The sequence below is a fragment of the Stegostoma tigrinum genome, chromosome 31, assembly GCF_030684315.1.
Source record: "Stegostoma tigrinum isolate sSteTig4 chromosome 31, sSteTig4.hap1, whole genome shotgun sequence".
NCBI lineage: Eukaryota > Metazoa > Chordata > Chondrichthyes > Orectolobiformes > Stegostomatidae > Stegostoma > Stegostoma tigrinum.
The window spans coordinates 26,787,833-26,810,599 of record NC_081384.1 but is presented as its reverse complement, the minus strand read 5'-3'; the positions used below and the strand labels follow the sequence as shown (position 1 = coordinate 26,810,599).

The 22,767-nt window shown below is 40.9% G+C and overlaps 1 long non-coding RNA gene across 1 annotated transcript in view; it reads left to right on the top strand.

Moving 5' to 3' along the window:
• The first annotated feature begins 10,469 nt into the window (after window positions 1-10,469).
• Window positions 10,470-22,767, top strand: part of LOC132206114 (uncharacterized) — an 82,390-nt gene continuing 70,092 nt past the window's right edge. The window contains exon 1 of the long non-coding RNA XR_009442835.1: window positions 10,470-10,583. This is a non-coding gene — a long non-coding RNA (uncharacterized LOC132206114). The remainder of the gene's footprint in view (window positions 10,584-22,767) is intronic.

Genomic DNA, 22,767 nt, shown 5'->3' with positions numbered 1-22,767 from the left:
AGGGCTTGCTTTCACACTTGAGGGATTACATGGTCTATGACCATAGAAGATAAAGGAAATATTTTATTGAAAAAGTCCAATTAGGAAAGGCACTGCCATGATGCCTTTGGCTTTTAGAATGGTAAGTGAAGGAGAAAAAAAGGTTATAACTTTTGAAATGTAATCATGTGTGCAATTTCTGTCAACGTCAAATGGTGGAACAGGATCAAACTGCTGGATGGTCCACTTTGTTTTCTTTTTTCCTGTGTTCACAACAAGGGCAAGGTCTCACAAACACAAGCAAGTTGATGACCAGTCAATCTAGTTAAGGGATTACATTGGCCAAAATTCTAAGACAATTGTACTGCTGTTTTGTCCAGTAATGCCGCAGGATACTCTATGTCCAGTTGAACAGTCAAGTCAGTATAACGTCCTCGATAAAGGGTAGTAACTTTGACATGGTTTACTCTTTTGCTGCTTTCATAAAATACCTAGGTAACGTGTTCAGCTCTTGAATTGTGACTTGAGCTCACAATCTCCTGGCTCAGAGGCAGAAGCACTCTCAATGAACCAAGCTGGCTACCCACTGTCAATTTAAATTCCTCTTTCAGTTGTGATGGCCTTTAAACCTGGAAACAAAAACAGCGACCATATTGTTTTAACATGATTGGGGAATCTGTAATAGTTTCTCTTTAAGAATGTTTGAAAAGGACTTTCAAGAGGTTGCATCAATTGTGAAGGGATCAGTTGTAATTATCTTGGCTAGTGTGTTATACTGGTCCATGTGGCCTGAAAAACCTTAACCCAGAAGCAGTGCTAATAGAGAAAAAAATGGACATGTGGCTAAGCACAAGGTGAGCTGAACATGACAGGCAATCAGAATACAGGTGGAGACAGGTGGAGTATGAAGCAGCAAGCTGGTGAGGAGTTGCAAAAGTTCAGAAAGGAATTATACTATAGGCAGAGGATTGTATGGTCAAACCTTGATTACCAAGAGTTTGCAGTTTTTGAAGAATTTTGAAGAATCCTGGCAGGAAGGAGACTGGACTTGAGCTTGGAATTCTAGCAGAGCTCAAAAAGTGACCTTAGCAATGTGGATTACTCATTAAATCAGCTAGGTAGTCATTGTTGTATCTGCTTTTTCGTGTGTGCTTTATAATTCATATTGACTATGATTTACCTATTAACTTGTATTGTTTCTAATTCACAGCTAAGTAAAAGTTACAGAAGAGTAAATCAGTTGGTAATGACTTCTTGGGGTGGGGTCATTTGGTAAATTTGCTTATTTTAGCTTATAGGGCTCTTTGGGAATTTAGCACCAATAGAAACCCATTAGGGAAGGGGTGGACTTATAAACTAGCTTTCATGTTGATATAACTAAATGCAATTTTGAAGTGTCAATAGTAGCTATCCAAAGCCAGTAGGATCTTCTTTATAAGCGCACATTGAGAACTAATTAATGGGGCTAGTTTAATCTGAGGACTGAATCAGAGATCAGTGGGGTCTTGCTACAGAACCAGTTTGAGTGCTTCCTTAGTTTTAGTCTATGATTCCTCAGGTGTGACACTGGCATGGCAGTTCTGAGATGTACCTGGGATCCAGGCTGGGGCTCTTAGTGGACTCATGAAAAGTAAAAGAAACATTTTATTTGAGTTCACCTTCCCTTTCAAACAACCCCTGTCATGGCTCAATCCAGGCAGGATTTGAACAATAAATGTTGGCCCAACCAGTGACATCCTACATGTGAATATTAATACACAAGTCAGGGAGGTAAGTATCTTCACTGATCATCAATGCCATGTAGCCATTTAATGTTCAACAGGGCACTAATTGGTGAAGTGTGGGACTTCCATCCTTCAGTAGGGAGTATGACACTTGCTTAAAGAGCTGTTGGCCAATCAGATGGCCAAGCTGAGGTTGCGGGTTTAAGCAGTGGCCGTGTCTGGGACTACAGGCAGTCCCTGAAGAAGAGGAATAGGTTGAGGCCAGACTGAAGGGTGTGTTCAGGATATCTGCATGGCCTTGTAGGCATGCTCCAGCAATGGAAATGATGGATGAGAAGATGTTGGGAAGCTGAATTTAAGAAACTGGAGAGGTGAATGTGCAGAGATTTAATGGTGATATGTTGAGTGTGGAATTGAAGAAAGTCTATATTGGACAAAGGAATAAATGTTGTCTCCCTTGATTTAACTGAGGGCTACTTCTCCTATGTAAGACGAGGCCATTAGCTTGTATCATATGCAGTGTGTTTTCTGTGCATACAGTTGACACATGGTGCAGGTGTGAGATTTGATATAGCCATGTCCAATAAAATATCCACCCCCTTGACAGATGACTGCTGACAAGTATGACAAGCTGCCTCACCTTTGAAGCTGTAACTAGTAAAATTGATAAGGGGGAGCCAGTGGATGTGGTTTATTTGGACATTTAGAAGCTTTTGGTAAGATCCCATAGTTGCAAACAAAGCTTTTCACTGTCCTTAGGTATACGTGTCAATAAATACATCAAATCAAAATCAAGAGACTGGTATGTAAAATTATACTGCATGGGAATGGGAATTGTGCACTGACATGGTCACAGAAATAGTCCCCAGACAAGGAAAAAAACGGTGTAAATAAATGGGGTTTTTTTGAGTGGCAGGCGGTGAATGTTGGAGTGCCACAGGGATCAGTGCTTGGACCCCAGCTCTTCATAATATATATACACATCAATGTTGTAGTTGAGGGAGCTAAATGTAATATCTCAAAGTTTGCAGATGATACAAAGCTGGGTGAGAAGGTAAACTGGGAGAAGATGCAGGGATGCTTCAATGTGATTTGGGCAAGATGAGTGAGTTGGCCAATGCATGGCAGATGAAGTACAATGTGGATAAATGTGAAGTTATCCACTTTAGTAGCAAATGATTGAAGCCAGATTACTATCTGAATGGTAATTGATTGGAGAATGTGCAGTGAGATTGGGGTGTCCTTCTGCACCAGTTGCTGACACTATGGCGAACAGTACATTGGCCCTCATAGCAATAGGATTCACTTACTGGAGCAGAGATTTCTTGCTGCAATTGCGCAGTGCCTTGGTGAGACCACACTTGGAAGATTGTGTGCGTTTTTTGTCTCCTTCCTTAGAAGAATGAGTGGGATCTCACATAAACCTATAACATTCTACAAGATTAAGCAGGGTAAATGTCGAAAAAATGCTCCCTCTGACTGGGGAGTGCAGAACTAGGGGTCACAGCTTAAGGATGCAGGGCAGGCCATTTAAAACTGAGCTGATAATTTTTTTCACCCAGAGATTGATGAGCCAATGGAATCATCTACCACCACAAGCAAACTTTGAATGCTTTCAAGGCATTAGAAATAATTCTTAAGGCTAAGGGTGTGGAAAGAAAGCAGGGTATTGAGTTGGATGATCAGCCATGATCTTCCATGAATAGTGGAATGGGCTTAAAGGACCAAATGGCCTACTTTCTGCTGCCAACTATTTTGCTTCCATGTCCCCAGAAAGTGTTAGTTCCCAGTTTGCCTGATACTGGTCTATGCAGGTAAAGCTGCAGGGATACCTGCTTAGTATGGGCCCTCCCTTTCTGTTGTTACGATAGCAGCAGGGGCAGGATGAGATACTTGAGTAGTAATTATTGGCCCCTATAGAACAAAAGAAGGGCAGGCTGCATAATACCTCCATTAATCTCTTATAAAGGGAGATAAGTCAAAGGCAGGCAGCGATATGCACAGCATTTCACAAGCTGCTCAGTCAGGGAGGAGCCATAAGACTCCAACCAGCATGTAGAGTGCTTAAATGCCCTGCCAACAAGGTCAGATGTCATCTGTCAGTGAAACCCTGCAACATGACCATGTGCCATTACTAACATGAAGCACATTCATTGAAGCCTTTGCCAAAATAAACTGGGAGTGAACTTGGAAGCTCCCTTACATCTCTGGTTCGAAAGGTTTCATTATGCACCAAATCTAGATGGTTTTGTTGCCGGTTCATTTGAACTAATGTAACGATAGAATTTTACTTTACATGGAGTGGCCAAAAGTAAATTTATCGAAACATTCACATTTTATCGCTTCCATCACTCTGTCATGCTGCCAAGTACCCTCTGTGCTTATTACAATTCCCATTATATAGAAGTTGCTATTAATTATTTTGCTTAAAACACGATTTAGTCACTTGCAAAATAAAATGCAAATCAAGCCAGGTTGATGACTATTCAAAGTATTTCTTGCTGAAAAAATGACATAATTTTCTCAACAGCACTGATGAGCTGGCAATTTTTTAAAAAATTCTGACTGCTCTGTATCCCATAAAGAGTGTTATGTGTATTTGCCATCAGGGTCAGTGTGAAGCACAGGATCAGATGTGGTCGAAGTGGTTCACCACCAATCCTTCTTTTTCCAACACGCATTTCGAGCCTGTCTACAAATATAGGAACATCAAGATATGAGCAGGAGTAGGCAATTAGCTTGCTTCAGACTACTCCATCATTTAATAACCTCATGGCCTATCTATTCATGTTTCAGGTTCCAAATTCCCAATCTATCCCCAGCAACCTTAGATTCCCTGTCTAACGAGACTCCTCTAACTCTATCTTAAACATATTCAGGGACCCAGCCTCTCCTGCTTTCTCGAGCAGAGCGTTCTAATGCCACACAACTCTCTGAGAGAATTATCAATGGTAGCTGATAGACCACTGGGGAGTCAAAATAGCAGAGGCAACTGTACTAGTTAACATGATGGTTTATTACATGATAGCAATTAGTACTAATCAAGCATGATTACTAAGGACTCTCAGGAGCTGTGCAGAATACATCTACTTCCTATAAAGGCCACTGCAGAACTCCTTAGCTTGAATCTTCCCATATTTTGGCTAAGTGTCATTTTCAGTGAGTTACATGGAGGGTTTGTCATGGGGTCCCTCTCACTGGTGTTAGCCAATTATCCCACTTGCTGTGGACATGATTACTCTTCGCTGTAGGGACATGCAGGAATATATCATCATCGCTGTCATTGGACGCACGTTTAAAAAGGTCGTTAGTGTCACATCCATATTTAAAAGGTATTATATACCCTTTTCAGCACTGGCAGTCTGGAGAAGCCCTTCATGGTTGAAGACATTTTCCCTGAGCATGGTTAATTAGTGGGGAAATTAGTGCTCCATGTCCAAAGGAAGAATGCCGTCTTCCCACAGAATTGTCAGCTGGTCTAGTGTTGCTACCCAGGCCAGTGTGGTCTCAGCAGTCTGGATGATTACCCAGTAATGCAAGAAGGAGGTCTATTACCTGATAAGTGTTCCCATTTTTGCTGTTACTGCATCCACCATCCACTAAGGCTCATAATCTACCACCCTCACTGTTGCATCCCATCAGTCACTCTCATTCCCCGCCCCAACTCCGCACATCATTAGTCTCACATGCCCACCACCCACCCCCTCACCCCCATCACCTCGTGGTGAGTGTCTACTCACTCAGCCCTGCCACCTCACCACCTGCCCACACCAGCATCAATGTTAACAGCTGCGCCACCCACTTTCTTCTCTCTCTTCTCATTGTAGGAGAAAACAACACCCAAAAGGGCAGAACAAACCAAAACTGGATGTGGGATGCCAATATTCAGCTCCTCAACTTGCAATGAGGAGAGAATCCTAACCCTGACCACTCCAAAGGGCTGAATGGCCATGTCCAAGTCCCTGGGCTGATAGTGAAGGCTTCTCTTGACTTGCTGTGCCAATACATCCTGACTGAATGCTGTCTGCCTGAGTGTAAGCGAGGCCAACTCCCCTTATAGATTGAGATATGGTTGCAGCACATGCAATTGGTCTGCCACACAGTGCATGTATGAGATTGATATCACACTGTGCAGTAACATGACTAACATGGCTGACAAGCACGTCATGCTGCTTTACTTTGTGTCTTCACTAAACCCAAAGCAAAGTAAAAGCACTTCACAAGGCATCCAGCTAAACACAAAGTGAGTGATCACGAAGAAAACATCCCTGAGAGGCAGCCTGGTGCCATCAGGAGCTGGGTGCCTCTCACTACATGAGTCCTTCCAAAAGCATTTTAAGAACAGATGTTGGTGCATAGCAAAGAACAGTATCGCATTGCAGAAGCATACAGTAAGTGGGTTAGAAATGTAGCACGATGATGCAGAGAGGATGGCAAGTGTTGGATGCCAATATCCATGGACACAGTGTGCACGCAACTGCTGCCCACAGAGGAGCTGAGATGCTGGCACTGGGTTTCCAAGATCAACATCCAGAGAAGCAAGTGGGGAGCTGGAGTCTCCTACAAGCTGCTTGCAAATTCATGTTGGGAACTCCTGGCATCTGGTTTCTATCCAGCAGCTGGTAGAACGGGAGTGCGCATATTAATAAGACAAGGTTAAGTATAAACAATGAATGCGATAAGACAGCAGGGAAAAATACAAACTTAAAGATGAATTTATCCAAATTGTTAAAATTTGCTGTTAGCCATCAAAATGGAGAATGGTGTTTGAACCTGGATTGTTGCAGACAGCCGGAAGTGAAGAATTCATGAAATAACGAAACTGATTTAAGTGAGGCACAAATTGTTGAACCTCTTTTAACCTAGCAGGCTTTAATGAATGATTAGGAGCCTGTTCCTACAAAAAGATTAAACCTCGAGTTATCTGCTTCCAGAGTTTTACACTTAACTTCAGGAGCGGAATGCGATGTCCCTGAAGTGCACTGATGTCAAAAAAAACTTCAACAAAGAGTTCTTTCTTCAGCCTGCATGACGGAGCCATGTCGGAGCTGGCCTGGGAGTGCAAATGCTTCTATCAGTTCCATAGCTCCATGGAATTTTTCAGTTCCTTGATTCAGCCATATGTTTGTGCTGTGTGGGCATGTTTTTTTTCATATTTTACTTCAATTTTATTGATAGCATCAAGCAAACAAAAAAACAACCTATAACAGATTTGTTTTGCACTCCCACCACAACACCAGCACCTCCCGCCCCCCCCCCCACCGAAACAAAAACACATTCTCATGAGTGATTTATAATAAATGTAACTTTTGCAATGGCTGATGAAAGATTAAAACAAATTGTTAATCTGCAACTGTACGGGCAAACAACTATGAAAAGGAAATTCAATAGTCTGAAAATCTGAATCATTGCTATGTACGAGTAATATTAATGCAGCTGATGAAATGCCTCGAGAAAGATTAAACTGAAATCAACCTCAATGAGTCCTTCAAGGCTGACAGCAGTTCTCCGGCAGGATCGAGAAAGAGCAGACATAGATCAATATTTGAGACAAAAACACAATTGTCAGGTTTTAAATGCTTCATCATATCAGTCATGTGGAAACTCTGAAACTTAATAGGTTTCTTTCTTACTGTGCTCTTAGTAAAGCTGAAAATAATGTTCATCTCTGGGTACACTGATATGCTGGGTGTGAGAGCCTCTCCTTGAACTGCTAAATATGGTGATGGTATTCCTACTATTGTGCAATGTAGGGAATTCCAGGTGGTTGGCATAGGAATGATGGCGGAACAATAGTATATTTGCATATCTTGCGTATCACATTTTTTTTCAATTCTTTTCAATGGGATGTGGGCATGACTGGCTAGCCCTGCATTTATTGTCCATCCCCAGCTGACCTTGAGAAGGCAGTGGCGAGCTGCCCTCTTGAATCTCTGCAGTCCTTGGGATGTAGGTAAAACCCACAGGCATGGAGGGAGTTACAGGAAAGTAAACCAAAACCGTCAAGACGTAATTACACAGTTTCAACTCAGGAAAGTGAATGGCTTGGAGGAGAACTTGCAGGTGGCGATGCTTGCTGGAAATTGCGGTCACTTAAAAACAGAATTTTCCTGGTATTTATTGTGTAGCATGAAATTTTATTCAACAGATAATATAGCAGTAATTGACCTTCCAAAATTCTGGCATGAGCAACCAAAAGGAAAGAATTGTAAGAAACATGGGAGTCGTGAACTAGTGTCAACAGTTTATCTGGTGCCAAATGTACCTTATTATTAGCGTGCTGTTTTCAAACTATAAAGGCTTTGTTCTGAGAAGGAATGAAAATGAATCTTCAGATGTAGGTGGGGAGGGGAACAATGGTCATCCAGGCACCATGTGTAACTGCCAATGAAAAATGGCCAGGAGTGTTAAGGCAAGAGATTGACACAGCCCCAGTGAACAAAGCAAAGTGGGGAGAGATGGGTATGAGCTGATGAGACACCTTCATCTTGAGGGAAGGCCAGGCATTACCTTACACAGGGCCAAGTGAAGAACAAAGACAGCCGCTTCTAAAGACTGCTGAAAAACTGCAAGACACCTGGGATAGAGTTCGCAAACTCTACCACTTTATAGAACAAATTTAGGATCAGTGAAGCAATGTCATTTGTCATGGATCTTATATTTCCTTTCTTCATCAAGTTACCCTTGTTTCCAAATCTAAACTACAGCTTCTAATTAAACTATCAAAACATTGCTACAAATATTTGACCCCCTATGTTAGGTAACTGTTAGTGCAAATACCACAAAATCTACATTTCCACTGCATCTGGCTCCCTTGCCCTTTTGATGTGGTAGAGGTCATTGGAAGCTGCCACCAAAGGAACCTTGATAAATTGCTGCAGTGCATCTTAAGCATGGTACACACTACTGTCACATTGTCAGTGGTAGAGGAAGTGAATCTTTAAAGTGGAGGATGTGGTATTAATCAAGCAGGCTGTTTTGTACAGCATAGTGTCAATCTTCTCGAGTATTGTTGGAGCCACACTTGTCCAGAATGAGGGGAGTATTGTTTCACACTTTGTGCTTTGCTGTTTTTCTTCTGAGTAGACAAGAGTGAATTATCCACGTTAGAAAAGAATTTGGAAATTGTTTCTTTTTCTGAAGAAGGGCCTAGACCTGAAACGTCAGTTTCCCTGCTCCTCTGATGCTGCTTGGCCTGTTGTGTTCATCCAGCTCTACACCATGTTGTCTCAGATTCTCCAGCATCGGCAGTTCCTACTATCTCTGGAATTGTTAGTGTTGCTCTTGTCCTTTTCATTAGTAGCTACAAGAAAACAATGCCTAATGATTTAATGCTTACAGTGATTAGTTTCAAGAGAGACAAATAATTGCAATTAAATCTTAACACCTAAAGCATTGGACTTACTGTTCACTGAACTTTACTGAGTTCCTATGTTACTGGCATAGTGGTGGCAATGTTTACTTACAATATATTTCTCAGGATCAGTTCCTAGTATTTATTGTCAATCTGGTATAAGACCCCAAATCCATGCTTATCAGTTTCCTAAATGCAAATTGGTGATAATGTCTATCTGGGGGTTGAGGTGGTCAGATCCAGAATATTTTTAAGTTTGAACTAATCTCAAATCAACAAATCCGGTGATTGGAGATAAGAATTGGATCACTCTCCTTACATAAGAGCATGAAAAGTACAAGCAAGAAAAGATCTATTGACACTGTGAGTCATCACCCATTCAATATCTCATGGATAACTTTCCACCTCAACTCAATTTGCATTCCACATATCCCTTGATTTCACGTAGAAGCAACAATGTATTGTTTGGCCTTAAATATGCTCAAAAATGGGGCACAGTCCTGTCCTGGAGTTAACAATTCCAAAAATTCATGAACCTCTAAATGAAGGAATTTTGTCGCATGTCTGCCCGAAAATATTGTCCCTTTATCTTGAGGTCATGCCTCTGTTTTTGATTTCCCAGCCAGGGTAGAACAAACACTCCTTAGCTCTGTCAGTAATTCTGTGTGATGACAAGGTATATCAGTGTTGTGCATTGTTGCATATGTTGGTGTAGGGTTTGTTGGGACTGCTGGTCTTTTCCTGCCTCTGGATGTTCAGAAAATAGATCCAGGCATTTGAGTCCCAGATTTTCAAGTATTAAAAAACGCTATTTGACACAAGCCCCTGAATGAACTACCTCTGAACTAAGGCTAAAATCCCCTGTTTTGGACATACTGCAGGAGAATATGTTTTTTGTTCTGCCTACCCTATTAAGCTTTTTAATAAAGTCAAATAGGTCACCATTGAATTACCTATACTCAAAGGGATACAAAGCTAGCTTGAGTTGCCTTTCAATTTAATTTAACACTGCTCGTGTCATCCTAGTGAATCTGTGTTGCATCCCTTTAAGTCCTTTATGTCCTTCTTGAGGTGCAATACCCAGGAGTAAATGCTGCACTGGCAGCTGTGATTTTACCTTCCCCAGAGTGTTACAATCATTCTTCTGCAAGCTCCAGGCTTCAAACTTGAATGTGCATGAGCACAGAGACTCGGGGTAACTACCCAGTAATAATTCAGATTATTGTATTGATTCACCTAGATAATACCAGGGGGTCGTGTCACATCAGCATTACAAAATTTGAAACTGAAATAGTGTGTGCAGCAGCTGAATCACAGACCTCCTGAAAGTTCATTAAAACAATATTAACGATGAATGAAAGGTACAAATCATGGGTGCTTGTTTAGTGAGGGATCAAGGGTTATGGGGAGAAGGCAGGAGAATGGGGTTGAAAAAAAATCCATTATCAAATGGTGGAGCAGATTCGATGGGCCAAATGGCCTAATTCTCCTCCTATGTCTTATGGTCTCCAGGACATTTATAAAAGGTAAATCTATAATTTCTTTCAAAACATTTTCATGCAATTTAGCAGTTCAGCATGTTTTGTAAATGTGCTATGTAATATAAGGTAGTAGATTTGATTTTTATAAGTCCGTTTAATTCAACGAGGATTTTTAACTTTTTAAGTACTCCATATTTATGGTATAAATCTGCAGCATAGTAGAATTCACTGTTAATTCTTTCTGTAATGTTATTGTAAAAAATGTTTAATAGAAGTGCACCACATTATGATAACACCTTTATAAGCTAATTTAAAAATAATGTAAGTCATCACCTTGACAGGCATTGCAGCATCTCTTGTAGATTCAATCAGTGAGGTGGAGTCATGTTTATTGCTTGCTCTTTTGGGAATCTTGCATCCGTCATGCTACTTTGTTTGTTAGAAATTTTCAATACTGTCACCACAATGTTGTCCATGTACGTTTGAAGATAGCAGATCTTCTGCTTCTAAAGCATAGGTTCCTCACCTGCCATCATTTCTGATTGAAATCAATTGCCAGCAGCCATTAACAAAGTGGCCTCCTCTTCCACAACAACCAGAAAAATTCAACATCCTAACTCCACTCATGACTACCTTCAAACTCCAAAGTCACACCCTCCTCGGTTGTTTGACATTCCTCCCTGCCTTCCACTGCAACGCCCCTATCCCTTCCACATCGCCCATTTCAGATGCCTCGCTTGCTAGCAGCAACACACCTCCTTCACTGTCAGGTATGTCCATGGAGATCTGTGATATCTGCCAAAAGAAGAAGAAAGGACAATTATATTTAATCAAGTAACCTAACTCTCCACCTAATAGCATGATTTAAGATTCAATGGAAAATAGCACTTTTGCTTATCCACAGATTTGATCCAGCACTGGTTGTCATGGGGATGGACATAGACTATCCAACTCCTAATGTTCCATCAGCTCCTGCCCAAAACTGCCAGCTGGTCAATGAGCATAGCTACACGTTATGAGTCATCTTTCCCCAAAAGCAAAAAAAAATTTAAAGAAGACCTCATGTGAAAAGATTGCTTTAATGCCTTCTTGCACAGTTTTCAAGGACTGGCGACAACTTGCCCCCTGCACTTGCTGAGGAGATGGGGAGCAGGGTTTGTGATCAAACTTAATACTCAAAGGCAATGTCAGAACCATCTCTGAGGTAAATGCGTTTTAAAAGACCCAAGAAAAAGAGCAAAAAAAAAGTCATGGCCTTTCTGTATTTTCAATTTGACAACCAAGGATTTAAAATTTACCAAAATAATTCCATATAACTCTGACAGAATGCACCAAACTGTTAAGCTTTTTGCAGCTTTGGTAAGTGGCACACTATTTGCACTCCCCACCCTCTGGGCCAAGGGTGTCACTTTCCTGCATTTTCTGTTGTTTTCTTTTGGACCCCACTTAGAAGAATATTCAGCTCTTCATCTGTGAAATGCTGATAGTTTACCTTCTGGACAATGACTCTCTGCACTGTCGTCTTCTGCGTGCAAATAAATAATTGCAGTTCAGTGGGGTCCACTTAAAATTGCTTAATGGCACCAAATGCTTTTTAAACAAAATTAAAACAAATTGTAATAGATGAAAAGATGTCAGGGGACTTCAGATGACTCACCTCATAGAACTTGAAAATAAGCTATTACCTGATCTTAGTTCGCACTCTCAGCTTTGCACGCACTACAGGTAAGCCTGGCCTGTTGTTATGTTGTCATAACAAGGTATAGAGCTGGATGAACACAGCAGGCCAAGCAGCATCAGAGGAGCAGGAATGCTGACGTTTTGGGTCTAGACCCTTCTTCAGAAATGGGGGAGGGGTAGGGGAAGGGGAAGGGCCTAGGCCCAAAACGTCAGCCTTCCTGCTCCTCTGATGCTGCTTGGCCTGCTGTGTTCATCCAGCTCTACACCTTGTTATCTCAGATTCCCCAGCATCGGCAGTTCCTACTATCTCTGTTGTTATGCTGTGCTGTGCTTAAGGGGATCCTGGTTTGTTGCACTGGAGGGCCCTCGTTGGATACCACAATCAGAAGCATAACCTGAAGCAATTTACAAGGGGAAGTGTCGTTCCTCTGCCTGGTCAGTTTTAGGGCTGATGGCTCTGATGCTGATTAAAGATCTGTGTCTCTATCATTGTTCCTCTCACTGTTACTGGGTTGAAATCTAGACACTCCCTGACAACACTGCGGGTATACCTAGGGCACATGGACTGCAGCCATTTGAGAGAACAGCTCACCACAAACTTAGAATCATAGAATCCATACAGTGTGGAAGCAGGCCATTCAGCCCATGAGTCCGCACTGACCCTCTGAAGAACATCCCGCCAGACCGATACCCCCTCACCACCATCCCTGTAACCCTGCATTCCCCATGGCTAACCCATCTAGACTGTACATGCCTGAACACGACAGGCAATTTAGCATGGCTAATCCACCTAACCAGCACAACTTTGGACTGTGGGAGGAAACCAGACCACCCAGATGGAAGTCACGCAGACATAGGAAGTACACGCAAACTCCACACAGATAGTCACTCAAGGCTGGAGTCGAACCCAGGTCCCTGGTGTTGTGAGGAGCCACTGTGCCAGCATACTACTCCCTTTTCAATGGCACATAAAGAATAGTGACGACTGTTGGTCTAGCTAACGACACTAGCACCCTGTGAAAGAATGGGTATACAACTTAATAGAAGCATTAATTCTAGTGCAGTGTATTATGTTATTCCAATTATAATTATATTCTTTTACACAACTTTTCTCCCAAAAGTTCTCTGTAAAATAGCTGCAGAAATCTTCCTGCTGTGCTACGATATTTATCATTTGATGAAAATCTGCCTGTCCTTGTATCTGGATCATCCATTGGAAATCCGGCACCAAGAATAAGCTTCCAGGGCTGCCTTGAGAATTAGGTAATTTTCTTGGGATATTTAGCACAGTGGACGAAGTTGGCGTTCAGCCAACACTTTCAAGTAGTGCCGAGCTGGACCTTGAAGAAGGTACAAAAACAAAGACAGATTAATTTGTCATAATGTGCTGTCTAAGCTGTGTAGGTTGTCTAACTGTTTAAGTTGTTAGGGCAGACTGCTGAACATTGAAATAATGAAGGAAGCAACAGTAGGGCATACTACCGTGAAAAAAAATGCCCTGAGTCAGTTGTCATTCTCCTCAGATTAATGTTGAGTGAAAGCTGAGAAGGGGGTAAACTACAGACATCACCCCACCCCATCAGTCTCCATTCCTATCAAATTTATCTGGGAAATGTGGGAGACCAACAACAGCCTGAATATAGATAGGAAGCAGACAGATTAATATGATATTTTCTTAATTCTGCTAGGCAGAGCTAGAAGCTGACAAAAGTCATCAAATATTTAGCAGACATGCTGGCGTATTCCCACCAAAGAAACTCCATGATTAATGGATGAAGTTAAAGTTTATTGGATGATTTTTATGGGAACTTTTATCTGAGTTTGTTCCTCATTGCCCTGTGACAGCCAAAAGCACAAGAACAATATAACCCCGAGGATGGGTAGGAATGAAATCTTTCTAATTTAATTAAGATGCATAATGAAATGTGGCTTAATTTTGCCATTGGAAGTGCTCCACAGTAAGAGTGGAGTATTGTCCCCAAGTGGAAGAGTCTAATTATTGTATGCTATTCAGTGAAGACTGGGAAATGCTCGGCAACTGCACTTTGATTAATTCATCAAATACATCTATGTGTGCACAGGCTAAATATCAAATCCATAGCTAAGCTCATGCATTCATTCAGTTCACCCTTTTCACTTTTCCAGGTTTGGAGGGACACTTTTAATTTAGTCCAGCTGTCAATAAACTGAAGAATTGAGTGAAACATTAGACTTATACACAAACTATTTTACATTTCATCGAATCGAGTAGGAGCTAATGTCATAATGTGCTGTCTAAGTTGTGTAAGTCGTCTAAGGGTTTAAGTTGTTAGGCAAGACTGCTGAACATTGAAATAATGAAGAACGTAACAGTTGAGCACACTTCCATGAAGAAAAATGCCCTGAGCCAGTTGTGGTTCTCCACAGGAGGTTAGGAGGTAGACCTAGCATTCTACCTTATCCATTTGGTTTTTCCTGCAGTAAGTTAGTTTAAACTTAGCCACTGCAGCAGTGACAAGGAGAAATTATATCTGATTTTCATACACTTCTGAAAAATTTTGGGCTGAACCTTCCCAGACCCTGAACAACATGGACTATGGTGTGAAATTTGTGGAGAATTGGTGAGGCCTACGTCAATATCAAGACCAACAGGTCACATTTTCCAACTAATTCCTGTATGTTGAGACGGGATTCTTGTTAATGAGTAGCAGAAGTGTAATAACTATTTTCAATGGGGTTCTACAGAGTTCTATGCTCTGGCCCTTGCTGTTTGTGGTGTACATTAATGATTTGGGCTTAAATGTAGGGAGTATGATCACAAGGTTTGTGGATGACACAAAAATTGGTTGGGTGATGCATAGTGAGCAGGATAGCTATCAATGCAAGGAGAATTGGTCAGGTAGGCAGAACAGCGTCAAATAGAATCCAAGAGTGGTATGCACATCCACTGATGCCTGAAGGTAGCAGGGCAGGTTGATGAGGTAGTGAAGAAGGCTAATGGAATACTTTCCTTTACTAGCCGAGACATGAAATTTGAGAGGTTACACTGGAATTGTTTAAATGCTGGTGAAGCCACGATTAGAACACTTCATATAGTTGGGGTCACCAAATTATAGGAAGGATGTGTTTGGACTAGAGAGCATACAGTGAACAGTGTTGCCTGGGCTGGAGGATCTAAACTAAGAGGAGAGACTGAATAGGCTAATGTTTTTCTTGGAGCAAGAAAGTTCAGAGGGGACCTGATAGAGATGTAGAAGATTATGAAAAGCATAGTTAAGATAGATAGGAAGGCACCTTTTCTAATAGTAGAGGGGACAATAAGTTGGGGACATAGATTTGAAATTTAGCAGGCTAAGAGGGAAATTCTTTCACTTAGAGGATGGTGGGAGTCCGGAACTCACTTCCCAAAAGGGCGGTTGAGTCAGAAACTTTTATAACATTTAAGCAGTATTCAGATATTCAACGCATTAACATAACATCCATAGCTATGAGCCAGAAGCTGGAAAATAGGATTAGTTTAGTCAGAGATAGTAGGAACTGCAGATGCTGGAGAATCTGAGAAAGCAAGGTGTAGTGCTGGATGAAACCAGCAGGCCAAGCAGCATCAGAGGAGCAGGAAAGCTGACATTTCAGGCCTAGACCGTTCTTAAAAGAAGGGTCTCGGCCTGAAACATCAGCTTTCCTGCTCCTCCAATGCTGCTTGGCCTGCTGTGTTCATCCAGCTCCACACCTTATTGTCTTAGTTTAGTCAGACCTTTCTTGACCTGAATGAACCTCATGGGCCAAATCATCTCTCTCTGCAATGTAAAGATCTATGATTCAATTGGTACGGCTACATTTGGTCAGGCAAATTACTCAGACTTTAGGATTTATATCTAGTGCCTCCAAAAGCTACAGTAGAAATCTTTGTCTCAACCCACTGACTGTGTAAAATTGGAAAGGATGGAGTTCATGTAACATGAGCCTTAACTCCTTCAAAGCTACTACTTTATAAATCAAAAGCCAAAAGAACTGCAGATGCTCTAAATCAGAAAAAAGAGACAAAGTTGCTGAAAAAGCTCAGCAGGTCTGGCAGCATCGGTGAAGGAAATAAACTGAGTTAATGTTTCAGGTCCGGCGATCCTTCCTCAGACCCTTCCTTATAAAACAACTCCTTCTCATGTCTTGGGCTCTGTATATCTTGTTTTCAAAAAAGAGCTTGTCTCTGTGATATGTCATGAGAGATTTCCCTATATTAACGAGGCTCTGTAGAAAATGTCTTGAAGTCCTTTTTTATTGAAAATTAGGTCACGTGATTATTAAAGTGGAGCTGCGTGAACTTGAGATAAGGAATTGGGGTTCAATTTCACCTTCAAGTGACTGTGCGGAGTTTACACATCCTCCCCGCGTCTGCGTGAGATTCCTCCCCCACTCCAAAGATGTGCGAGTTAGTTGAATTGACCATACTAAATTGTCCATAGTGTCCGGGGATGTGTGGGCTAGATGGGACATGCACGGTTACAGGGGTAGTGGGGTGAGTCTGGGTGGGATGCTCTTCAAAGGGTCAGTGTGGACATGTTGGGCCAAATTTTCACTGTTGGAATTCTATGAGAAATAGTAAAAGTATATCATCCAGCTTGTATTAGAGTTATTTTCAGTATGATTTGTGACCTAAACATTAGCATTGGGCTTACAGCCCTTATATCAGAATACATATATTATAGAAACATCAACAGACATTAAAATTTATCCATTACGGATAGCGAGGGATGCCTGTGAGACCTCTGATTTTTCATTGCTCTGTCATTAGCAGCCATGGCATTGACTGTCTAGGGCCTGAACTCTGCAACTCCCTTTTTAGATATTCTTTCTTCTCCCTTCTCCTTAAAACCTGATAACTTGACCAAGCTTTCATTCAGCTTCCAAAATATTTCTTTATAGTGTCAAATTTTGCTGCAAAATTCTCCTATGAATTCCCTTCAGTCATTTTGCTGCATTAAAGATACTGTATAAATGCAAACTCTTGTTGATGATGTTCAATTCCATTTTGCACCAAACCATTCAGCACTGAGAACAGAATATTTAAACAATAATTCTGAAAGACCAGAGGAAATGAACTGTTGGATTGGTCAAGTTGAGGATAAGGGGTGAGCAACAATTGGGTGCTCGACTGAGGATATTGTTGAATCAATATAAGAATTCATTGTCATCTTCCTTTTTGCTACAAAGTTCACGGGTGGTGACATTAAGATTTTCTGCACTCCCAAATTCTCACCCATTGACTGGCACAAGCGATGTGTGAGGGGAACAGTTTGCTATCCACTTCTTTTTTTCTGGAATGTGCCTTTGTGAAGGAAGTCTGGAAAAAGGTGCATTTTCCTTTTGTCAAGTTTTATTTTTGGTTTCAATTTTGTCACAGTGTTATGGATCAGACCAAGCCCCCTTAAAATATTCGGAAGACAGTGAAGACCCTAATGTTTTTTTATTTTAAAAGTAAATATAAGATGTTGCATTCCAGATGCAATTTAATTGGTTAAACTGCTGGGTTTAAAGCAAAACGCACTTCATGTCTTCACCTTTGTTAAAATACAACAAAAGAAAGAAGGAATTAGAATAATGTAAATCTTTTGGAAAACTTAACAGAATAATAGATACAGTAATTATTACTATTTAGCTGTTCCACTATAGTAACATCCTATAAATACACCCTTGGCAGAGGGCAAATTCAGAAAATAGATTGCCTCACATATAACTCCCATTGCAGATAGAGAATCCCCAACTTTTGGCTGTAACAGAGATAGGAGATAAATAGCTTTCACTTCTCCCAGACCCCAACAGCAACTACTATTAAAAACCTAAGAAACTAAAAATCCAGGTCCTGTGGGTGGGAACTTGACAACACCCATTCAGGCTGCTTTTACGATTCTGCCTTTTTACAAAAAAACACTGAAGACTTCACAAATTGTTCATCTACTCATAGACTGCTAGGAACCTAATCTCTCCCTAAAAGGAAGCAGGACAAAACACACCCCTTAAAGCCACCGTATCATTATTAATTCTTATTATGAGCTGTTTCTTGACATAGCACTTTGTGCTCTATGGGCTGTTCTTGAGGATGTGTACTGAAATAAACATCAGCTACAGCTGGAGGACCAGCAACTCAGTGAATCATGCTCTTTGGACTGCCTGAACCATGCTGGTCTTCCAGTGTACAGAATTGTGTTGTGCCAGAGTTTCAGATTAGAGCATCCCAATTTTCAGAACCATGTCCTGAAGAACACAGTGTACAACAGAGAATGGTCATCATCTATGGTCTTTCAGCCATAATGCACAAAGGGGCAGAAACTGGGTAAAATCCTTTGAGTTGCATTTTCATTGTGCACTGAATGGCGTAAAATTATTACATTTGTAAGCATTGTGATATATGGTATTGAAAGAAACAGATTTGCTTTGCACCTAATGTAAATTAAATGTGGAACGGTCATGTAAAATCCATTTACAAATTTTATGAACAAAGTATATTTTTAGAAAAATAAATTCTTGTCATCTCTTTCTCTATCATTCCCTCCTTTCCTAGCAGTTTCTGTGAACCATGAATTGCCTGCATCACTGGCAATCAACTTACAATGCATTGTTTGATATTCTCATTTAGACAAAAAAGTAGATAATATCATGCAAAAATTACTCAATGGTACTGAACAACCCCAGACCAAAGACAATTTGATGTCTTATACTATTTAGACATGCTATGAGTTCATAAAGCCCCAATGCAGACCAAATCCTAGTCTCAGCTCTGTACCTGTAGAAATGTTTTGTAAATATCTGGTAATGGTAGTGGAATGAGCCTTTGGTTTTCCATACTTTTGAGTCAGAAAGTGCAGACATTTGTGAAACCTAGAGTCCAGCATGAGTTCTGGCTGGATATGCAGTGGGATATTTGTGTTCAATGGTGGAGTGAGTGATTTACTCCTCTCCTATATTGTACAGCTTACTTGATTGCATGACAAACTAAAGCGCCCACCAAAATGGACTATGTGTATTGAGTAAGGAATAGAAACAGAAAGTACTGGAGAAAATCAGTAGGTCTGGTAGCTATTGAGAGCTAAATAATTGAATGTTTTGAGTACTATGACTATTCATTGAAACTAAAAGTTATGAAGACGATCTCTTGTCATTGAGCACAACTCCTTGCTTGCGTTTCTCTCAATCATCTCTCAACCTTCGCAATCCAGTTTTTATCTCTCCCAGCTGTTGTAGATCTTTCCCTCATTTTATCACACCTCCTCCTCCCTGTCATTGTAAACTCATCTCTTAGAATCAAAATCTTGCATTTAGTGTGTAGGGTCATAGAGATATATAACATGGAAGCAGACCCTTCAGTCCAACTCATCAATGCTGACCAGATATCTCAAATTAATTTGGTCCCATTTGCCAGCATTTGGGCTGTATCCCTCTAAACCCTTCCTATTCATGTACCCATCTAGATGCCTTTTAAATGTTGTCATTATGTCAACCTCCACCACTTCCTCTGGCAGCTTGCTCCACATGCACACTCTCCTCTGCATGGAAAATTTGCCCTTCAGGTCCCTTTTAGATCTTACCCCCTCTCACTTTAAACTTATGCCCTCTAATTTTGGACTCTCCTACCCTGAAGAAAGGACCTTGGCTATTCACCCTTTTCATGTCCCTCATGATTTTATAAACATTTTATGAGGTCATTCCTCAGCCTCCGACACACTAGGGAGAAAAGCCCCAGCCTATTCAACCTTTGACTGTAGCTCAAAACCTCCAGCATCCTGTTCTGCACCCTTTCAAAGTTAACAACATACTCCCTATAGCAGGGAGACCAGAATTGAACACAATATTCCAAAAGTGGCCTAACCAATGTTCTGCACAGCCATAACATGACCTCCTATACTCAATACACTGACCAAGCAAACATACCAATGCCTGCTTCATCACCATGTCTATCTGTGATTCCACTTTCAAGAAACTATGAACCAAGGTTTATTTGTTTGGCAACACTCCCCAAGATCCTACCTTGATGTGTATAAGTCCTGGCCTGATTTGCTTTACCAAAATGCAGCACCTCACATTTAAATAAATTATACTCCATCTGCCATTCCTCAGCCCATCATTCCGTCTGATCAAAGTCCCGTTGTACTCTCAGGTAACCTTCTTGGCTGTCCACCGCAACATCAATTTTGTTGTCATCTGCAAACTTACTAACCATATCTCCTACGTTTATATCTAAGTCGTTTATATAAATGACAAAAAGCAATGGGCCCAGTACAGATCCTTGTGGTCACAGGCCTTCAATCCAAAAGCAACCCTCCACAAATACTCTCTGTCTCCTACTTTTGAGCCACCATTTTATCTTAATCATTCCTCTTAATCACTTCCTCAGAAAAGCTCAATCAAATTAGTGGGACACAATTTCTAATACACAAATCTATGTGACTATATTTCCCCTGCACAAAGCCTCTTACATGTTTCTGAGCAATTCAGGGATAGCACTATTCGTTTAACAGGTTCTATTCATAGTGCTTTACGATGCCTATTCTGTTATTCAGCACCAGTTTTCAACTCATAAGAACATAGAACATAGAACAGTATAGCACAGTACAGGGCCTTCGGCCCATGATGTTATGCTGACCCAATATCCTAGTAAGATCAAACTACCTGCATACCCTACATTATACTGTCATCCATGTGCCTATCCAAGAGTCACTTAAGTGTCTTGATTTCTCTAAATGTCCCTTTTCTCTGAGTCCAGGCACAGCCTTGACCAATGAAGCACAGTGAGCATCAATAGTAAACCGACTCACATAACTAAATACAGAAGAGTTGAACATTACATGACCCTTAAATAAGCTGAAAACAAGCTCATCAATCACCATCAATATCTCAGCTACTTCTTCCAGTTCCTGTTGTGCCTTTCAAAGTCTGAGGATGTCAGTCTCACATTGGGAAACTGGCACACTATACTGGGGTGGCTTCAAGTGACAGCACACCACCACCACACCCCCCCCACCCCCACCACCGCCAGACAATCCAAAATGCCACTCTTGATGGGGGCAGAATTGGAGTGTTTGCACTGATAAGCAATCTATTAACACTCAATGGCGAGATGATATATGTTCATATTGATAAGGTAACTGGGAATTGTCAGGCTCAAGAATATCTCCTTACAAAGGTCAAAGAGGGGACAATATTATATATTTTAAAATCTGCTTTCCTCATAATTTATGGGATCAGCAAAACCATGTAGCAGAATTACTGCCTTTTAACTTATTGCGGTTAACCCATCATCCCATTTTTATTCATTTTCCATGCAGAATATTCATTCAAATAACTCTTTGAATGACATTGCAACATACTAATCTACAGACTGCACAGGTCTAAAATCAAAGTACAATATTATTTGATTGAATGCTGGATCTCTTAAGTGTCTCAGTAAAATGCTGAATGGCTGCTGTTGTTAAATCAATAAAGGACTGCAAACTATTCATTGGTAATGCGATTTATACACACCAACTGCCATATTATTTATTACCCACAGCTGTAGTATCGAATAAATATATTGCGCAGTAGATCAGACTGTTTGCATAATAACAACGGACCCAGACTAATTTCCGTTCATTCTTCCTGTTATTAAAGTGATTTGCAGGCCATCATTAGATAGCAATGTATCTAATTTTGACAACTCCGTCATACAATCATTGATTTATGTTGAAGAGAGTTTGTTTCAATGTGACATCAAACCCCCTCCCAAAATTGTACACAAGTGATATGAACACATTGTTAAGAATGGTAGCTGCCATTACCTATAATCCCCTCTGAGGCAGAAATCCTGCTAAAAAAAACTTTCACGCCAAATTAATCTTGTTTATGTGGCAATTAAAATGATCGAAACGGGGAATGAGTTTTATCTTCACAACTTAAATTTAAGTGGTCTACATACTAATTTAACATTCTGAATTAGAAAAAATAGGGTTGGATTCGAAGCTTACAGTGAGCTTAAGAGCAGATAGGCAACTGGATGTTTGACTACATGCCATATCCATCAGTGTCTTTTTAAACAAAAACAGGCATTGATGGTAAAGCTCAGCAAGTCTGGCAGCATTTATGGAGATAAATCAAAGTTAATGTTTCAAGTCAAGTGAGGATGGGTCACTCAACTTGAAGAGTTAAGTCTGATTTCTCTCTGCAGATGCTCCAGACCTGCTGAGCTCTTCCAGCAACTTCTGTTTTTGTTCCGGATTTACTGCATCCACAGTTCTTTTGGTTTTATTTTGAAAGGGATCATTGTTCTTCACTTTTGCCTCCTGCAGTTGAAGCTACAACCTGCAAAAGCCCACAAGGAGTTTGGGAACACAGGAAATCAGAGCAAGATTGGCCATTCAGCTTATAGAGTCTGTTCCAACATTCAACAAAGAGTAGGCATTGGGAAGCTAAGCAAGTGCAGGCTAGCCCTCACCAATAACGGGTTCACTCAGAATGCCACCATAAGCAGGAGTGATGAAAACTTGGCCTTGCCGCTTCAACATCTCAATACTGTGCAGCAAATATAGCATCTGCTGCTCATTGG